Source organism: Ostrinia furnacalis, unplaced genomic scaffold (assembly GCF_004193835.3).
Source record: "Ostrinia furnacalis isolate ACB-3 unplaced genomic scaffold, ASM419383v2 OfSCF4045, whole genome shotgun sequence".
Taxonomy (NCBI): Eukaryota; Metazoa; Arthropoda; class Insecta; order Lepidoptera; family Crambidae; genus Ostrinia; species Ostrinia furnacalis.
Genome location: NW_021134284.1, coordinates 104,200 through 112,322, shown reverse-complemented (window position 1 = coordinate 112,322; position 8,123 = coordinate 104,200).

The window sequence follows — 8,123 nt, the reverse complement described above, 5'->3', positions numbered from 1 at the left end:
TTAAAAATCTGCAATGTAGTTAGTGTGTTGTTGTGTTAAGGGAAAAGTGTACTTAGCGATGTGGGCCACGGTAATGGCCGAGCCACGATGTCACGATGGTGTCAAGTCTCAGCGGCGGAGACAACATTGTCTATGAGAGTCTAGGCCAGCCGATATCTTTTGTCTCAGACCTTAATAAAGCAGATTTCGTCCGACTAATTAGTGCTCAATAAAGAGCCAAGTCGTTCAATAGAATTTTCCGGCGAAAATAATTAGATTATGTCTACCCTTGTCTCTTAATAAAAAGCTCTCTAAACATGGAAAGGTAAGTCTTTTGCACAATTTCGCGTCGCTGTGTTTACGTCGACGCTGATGACACTCTAAATTACTTTTTAATTTAAGCAAAGCATTTCAAATGTAGTTAGAGTCGGCAACGCCTTTAATTTGATAGTGAAAACAGTTACGCTCTTATTGCGTTTGCTGCGAATAATGCTCCCACTCTGAATTCTCAATGAAGCCCGCGCTCATCAGGGAGTTGTTAACTTGCAATCATACTAGACACTCAAGCAACATTTGCAATTTCACATAGTAATTCAGAGATTAAGTGGAAGGAAATAACATTTAAATCTCCCACTGCTGGGAAAAGGATTTGTAGTTTAGAGGTTAATACGTTTTATAAGTAATTATCAAACTTATGACTTAATTAATTATTATCTAAATACTTTCATTACATTGGAAGTTATACTCGGTAGAGTCGATAAAAACCTTCTTCTATTTCGCTATCTGGCTTGCTTGTGGTTAATTGGCGCTAGATAATAGAATTTGGTTCTATTGAATTATGTTTCTCATCAGACTTTTATTGCGCTTGTTTGATTAAAGCACTCGCAGTCTCGCGAGGCGCTCTCTCTGTATAATTGTGTGTTTTAATTACACCGCACAAAAGGGTTAGAAAATTCGTGGTCAAGAGTTAAACGGTACAATTGGTAATTACTCGGTTGAAAAGATCATTCCATGGCTTGATTAGTAATTGACCTGTCGCGACCTCGTGGCCCGCAGCATCGGTATCTGCTGTGCACATCATGTTACGTCAGGTTGCAGAAAAACTACTACACACACATAACTTTATGTAACAGTTGCCTACATAAAATTTGGGTCAGACCGCCTCTGCCTTTTGACCTGATTTAAAATGGAGAATGCTTGAAATATTTTACCAAGTTTTGGCTCTGGGCTAACTGATTCAGACGTACAATATTTTCGGTGTAATGCCGCTACTTTTCATTTTTCCTTCTCGAGAATTTTTCCGCAAATGCTATTGTCGTATTATACGACTGGGTTTGTCACAGTTATAAACTAGAGTTCGTATAAATACTAGTTTGAGTTTAAGTATTTAAAGTCGGACCAGTTTTAATTTATTCTATACAAAGTCAAAGTGCTTATATCCGGCTTAATGTGATTAAGTAATTTTTAACATGCATATAAAATGTAATAAATACTATTCCAATATTAATCTACATAAATGCACTGCAGTTAGTTAAATTGCAAAGCATAATGCAATAATTGATTGATTTGAGACAGTTATACACCACTAAATATTAATCACCGAAAAAAAAAAATTCTGGGTAATGAGTTATTGATACTGATCCCATTTGTGCAAAAAAAAGAGTAAAATAAAGTGACTCAAAATATCCTCCTAAAATTGGTAATTTATTGACACACGCGTCGCTAGCACTATTTAAGTACGATAATGTAACACTTTTTAGAATTAAAAATGGTCTAAGTTAGCTAAGTATGTAATAATAACACTGGAAGCGTGGTCGAGGCGTGAGCGAGACAGACAGATCGATGCAACGTGCGAGCGCGTACGACTACTCTAGCGAGCAGCGGAGTGACCCAGCTGTGACGCGTAAAATACGGACTAACGAAAATTTAATAAAAAAATTAACTTCATGAAAACCATTTCTTTTTCTTTTGCTTTCAATATTCCACACGTTTCTACATAACCTGTTAAAATTTTTTCGGTGATAAAAATTTAGTGGTGTAGAGGCTTAACTGAATAAGAATAAGAATAAGAATTCATAATGTTCATTACATGTCAAATTTTCAATATATGTATGTATTTTCTATAATACCATACTTTTTTATGATGTCTTACTTTATTGAGTCAATAAATAAATGTTATACACAGCGTTTTCCGATAAATCCTGGCGTAAACAGACATTGTGGCTACAGTGATGTAAATGAACGAAATAATCCCTTGTTAATTGCAGTGCGCTCCTGTCGTCATTAAAATTTCGCATATGTTATAAATCCTTCAATTATGAAAAGTGATGACATCGTGATACATCGCGACCCCACTGGATATTTGCAACATGAATATGCCAATAATGTAAACACCATGGAATGTGAGCTTAAAGATTTAAATACCTGTGCAATACCACGGAACAGTTATGTGCTCGGTTAAGACGGAATTTTAGTGATTAATCTTAGTCACGAAACGTAGTGTAGCGATATCATCTCAATGCCAACTATGTACATGCTTTGAGTGTAGACTGAAGTATGTATAGGACTTACGGAACTGTTGTATTTTGTAGGAACCACTTGCAAACACAAAATCCAACTTCTGTATCATTTCTTATGTGGAAGTTGGTGTCGTGTATTTCATGAAGCTGGTATTCAGCAAAGATTAGTTCGATACCGTCATATCCTGAAATCAAACATAGTTATTGCTTACTTAAATAAGTGCATAAAGATCGTCGCTTACTACATCATCATCATCTCAACCATAGGACGTCCACTGCTGAACATAGGCCTCCCCCAATGATTTCTATGTTGCTGGTAGGGGCCTGCGTCCAGCGCCTTCCTGTTACCTTCATGATGTCGTCGGTCCACCTTGTGGGTGGACCTCACACGCTGCGTGTTCCGATACGCGGCCTCCACTCCAAAACCTTGCTACCCCATCGGCCGTCAGTTCTGCGTACTATGTGACCTGCCCATTGCCACTTCAGCTTGCTATTCCGTCGGGATATCCGTCGCTTACTTACTTCCTATAAATTGGCAATTCAAAGCTAGAAGCTATCGCTTAAGAACATGTTATAAGTGCGTGTAAAGAAGACACGCACGTCAACTTGCACATTTGCTATACATAATTATGTTACACACGCACTATCATGATGTTACATATATCTTAATATATTTTTTATTAACACCAGCTTTGTGGATGTAAAAATAATGTTGTTCGCTAATTGACAATGCAGTCGTCTGGTCATTACTGCGGTTCTAATTAAGGGATTAATCACGTAGCCGGTGAATAATTGAAAGAGGCCGCGGCGGCGACCGATCACGTTCGAACAACTAGGTATATTGACGTTTGTTCGCATAACTGCCGCAAATTGATTTGAATAGTTCATTATACTTATTAACTTTAAATAACTTGTTATCAGTCGTTATAGTTAATAGAGACGTTACTGTAATGAAATTGGTAGGTACTTAAATTATTTTAAGAATCAGGTAAGTATAGTTAACAAATTACCTATTGTGATTGAACTCTATTGCATTTACTTTCTCATAAAAATATTGTCGAATACGGACTGATGTTTAGGATAATGTTATGAAATTTCGCTATTTTAAAATACATAGTCTGCTTAAATTATATTAAACAACTAAGTAAAGTCTGGCTGTGTCGAATCTAAATCAACGCGTGCGGAGTCTTGAAAAGCAAGTTTGCGATAAAATCAACATCTTGGTAAATTCAAAATTGTATTAAAATAAATGCGTCAGATAGTCACGGTTTTAAAAGGAACTACGTTCTTGTGTAACGACGTCCTACATACTGTATTTAGCGTGGGTTTTTTCTACACACCCAATTAGAGCTTTTAAGTCAGTTTAATAACCAGGAATCGAATTGAAGACTTCTTTGATTTCACCAAGTATCATCACTCTACTTTTTTATTCATGACAAGGCAGGTATTTGATCGCAATCGCACCTGGTGTTAAGTGAGATGCAGTCTAGGATGGTACATTATCTGCCCTGTCAGTGCATATTCACTCTGGATTTAAAAAGGCCTGCCTTAAACTATCCATTATCTAGCTACCTGAATACATACCTAATTAGTTACCAACTCTATATTCATTATCTTATTCTTATGCAATTATTATCGATTCATACCAATGAATCGATATCGTATCAGCAATACGACATAGCTATAGTTCATTATGGCTGCATTAGCATTCCGAAATTGGCTCCATTTGTACGCAAACTATGGACGCTCTGCGGTGGACCAAATTCCCTCAGTAATGTATTTCAATCCCAGCTTCATTTTGCTAAAACCAAATTCCGTACAAAATCTATTTGCCACACGCAACAACGACAGCAACTTTGATCCCTATTTACTAGTAGGAATACACTGTAAGCGTATATCATTCTTGTATGTAGATTGTAGATTTTACCGAAATTTTTATGGCGACTTGAACCTTTATGAAACTTCGAATCACCACAAAATAGTCAATAGTTAGTACCTAATTCATTCAATATGTAAAAGGCCCGTATGAGTATATATTCCAATAGCTGACACAAGCCGTTTAATATCCCGAAATTGAAACAAAATACACGGTCCACTCCATGCCCGGTCCATAAATAAATATCAGCCTAGTTGAATAAATAAGAGCGATTTCACCGTTGTGAAATATTACCCAAAAAACTGTGCAGTCATCGGCTCTCAGTAAATTGTGAGAAGAAAACCAAACAAATGCCCCCACCGCTAAAATGGGTCGCTTTCCAATTGACAACGCATGATTAATGACTTCCTAACTTCGCATAAATCACGAGATGTTTCGGCATCATATCTAGAGATACCGCGGAACTGCGTAATGGAAACTGGAAATTGATACGTAAATATCGGGAAAACAATTTGAATGTTTACGATTTTTTGAGCCCGTAAGATATGGTATGGTCTAGAGTTCTCTATGTGACTTTTATGACTGTAATAAAATACGCGAACATGTCTAAGTCTATGCTGTTTTATGATCATTACAAGTACAAATTATTGGATAATAAACAATTCATTATCATCGTTATAATGTTTCTAATTAGTCGCTTAACATTAATTGTTAAATTGTTGCACTTTAGAGTACATAAAGTGATAATATTATATTTTTATTTATGTTGCTTTAAGCCTAAATTGAGATTAGCATAAGTGATAAAAGTTACCGCTGTTTCAATTCTACGGAACCGAAACATTTAAAATGTCATTGTTGTTCCTACGCTAAAGTTCTCCAAACATTAGCATATTGGTGAATAGGTGTTCGGTTCGAATGGGGACGAACGTAAAATGGTTAGCTCTGTCTTGTTATTGGATTGATTCGGCTACAAAGGACCAATTACTGGGATGGCGCGAGCTACAAGGTCAATTTACGATGAGCGCTCCACTTGCTACCCATGCGATGGAAGCCTATGTTTTAACTTAACAGATTTATGTTGGGAATCCGTTAATTTGAAGTTTGAAAGGCCTTTATTGGGGTAAAGCTTTTAGGGCAGATACTCATTTCAAATACAAAAGAGGAACTATTGTTCATGTTTTTTTTACTAAAGTTTGGCTTGTATGCTAAACAGAAGAGCAGTTTGAAAATTTAAGTACGCGATTGTGCCATTTGTAAGTTCTTTTGACATTCACTGAATACTAACTGCTTCTAGATGATAAAAAAATGTTACAATGACCTTTTGCTGCATCAAAACAATCCTATTTCAAACAGCTGAGTACCTACAAACAACAACAGAGCGACCTTTTTTAATCCCAGTCGAAAGACCGCGCGATATATCCTTGGTTTGATAAATAAATAGCCGCAATAGTGTTCGAAGAGAACAATCACTCTTTTAACGACCATCTCCATAGCTCTCCTCGGCACGCTCCATTGTTCATTGTGCCGCGACGCCGTAGAATTCATTCATTTGTGCGAACGCGAAATGACGACCGTTGCAATGTGTCGATATATCATGGACCATTGTTTAAGCACGCGCTCAGATGTAGATGTATATTTGATATATTTCCCATAGCTTGATGGGGAAACTGTTCGATTTTTGGCGATATTATTACCACGTATTTCGTTTCCCAAGCTTTTCTTTCGAAATAATTTTTGTAACTCTTTATGCTCCCAATAAAATTACCAGAATGAATGCAAGTTTAGAAATCCGGCTTCAATGTTGCAAATTAACTTTGCTGTTGGGTTGATAGACACAAATAATACTAATAATAGTAAAGCTAAGAGCAAAGGTTTACCAAAGCTCGAGTATCGTCGCGTTCGAGTTCCGATCAGATTTATTGGCCGAAGCAAGCGCGTCTTTTGCGGTGTTCAACCGTGAATTTTATTGTTTCCACTGTGATTTCGCACAAACTTTACACTGTTTACACGTACGAATGCTTATTCCTGAGTTAGTCGTAAATAGCTTTGTTGTTCGTTCGTTTATGGCTGAACTTTTCCTTATGCAGAACGATATTGTTATTGCATTATTGTCCACTCTTCGGTCTAACGATTGATTTCCGAGCTTAGTGCTTAGACATAGAGCTTTAAGTTTGACGAGCGTCTATATTGACATGCTAATAAAATGTGAGAGAATATCGCCGTAATTCCAAAAGATGGCACTGTCATTCTCTTAGATCGCAAATAAAATGTAACGATATTTTTTGGATACGAACATCTCTAGCTTTATCACTACTTTATACTGAATTTATTTTTTCTTTGGTAGAGATACCCTATCTCTATTCTTTATCCATTTTATTTTTCTTTGAAGTTTTGAAAAGTGCTTAGTGTAGACAGTCTTTCCCACAGATACTTTTGTACTTATGGAAAATGTTAAATCGTGTGGGATATCAAAGAGACCCGATGAGATTTATTGTCGCGCCCGCGCCGCGAGCCGTGATTTTATTGTTCCCCGCGAGGTTCCGCCAAGTTACGTGTTCACTCGTACAACCCAACTTCCTAACCGATATTAATCTTTGAGTTCCAAACTGAAAGATTCTGAACTAAGTAGAAACAATCAGTAATTCTTATGTAGAGTCGACCATACTCAAGAGATTACACAATTTTGTTGCAAATTGTAACTATTACTCAATTAATTACTTAAATTGCTATTTCACGCACGTATTTCACTTGATGTGTCATCATCCGTACATGTTACAAATAATTTTACATATTTCTGTCTAACCTAAGCTGTGTGCTACATAATAACTACACATTTAAGTATTACCAGAGCATTTAGCCTAGGCGCAGACCACCGACTAGTCGGCCGATAGTTGGACCCGATTTTAATTGTATTAAAAATCGGCTGATATCAAATCGGTGTATAATGTGAGCACTTTCATTTCAGCCCGATCCAATTATCGGCCAACTAAAAGTCGGTGGTCTGCGCCTAGGCTTAGACAAAGCTACAGTCGCTATACATATATGTACATAGATTAGATTTCGTCGTGACCATGTCGCTAGATTTTTTCCTAATAGAGACAATATATGTAACTATGTAAGATTGTCTGAAGCATACAAGCAGGTGAGGAGACACTTCCATTAACGTCAGTTTGAGTGCCCTAGTCAAATAGTTGTCTAGTATTCATACCCTTTGAGACGGTGACAATTGCTCGGCTTTGAGACAAGTCGACTGTGTGGAACCGCAGATATTCACGAATTTGACTGTTTGCGAACTACCTGCATAATTTGGCACAATTACTTACTTGGCTCTTTAGAAAATAAGTTGTAGTTTTCAGTTACTACAACTCTATTTAGGGATATTAATTAGAGCAATCAGCCATATTTTAAATCCAATTCTGGAATCTTCACTAAAATATTTTTTCTAAACTCAGGCTGAGTTGCACCAACTTACTTTGACCGTAACTTTAATAATAACCGGTGCTTTTTGTATGGAATTTGTCAAATTTTTGACTTTTGTTAAAGTCAAAATAAGATGGTGCACCTCAGCCTAAAAGAATAATTTTCAGCTTCGTTTAATCTAACTAGCATTGCAAAATTTTAATAACACTTGCATACGCTCGACTTAATCGGCTGAACCATTTAAGAACCTAGTAAGTGCAGCGGAGCAAATTTTACAGGAGAGCGAAAAAACGCATTTTCATTTGCCCTGCTAAGATGCTTAAAGATTT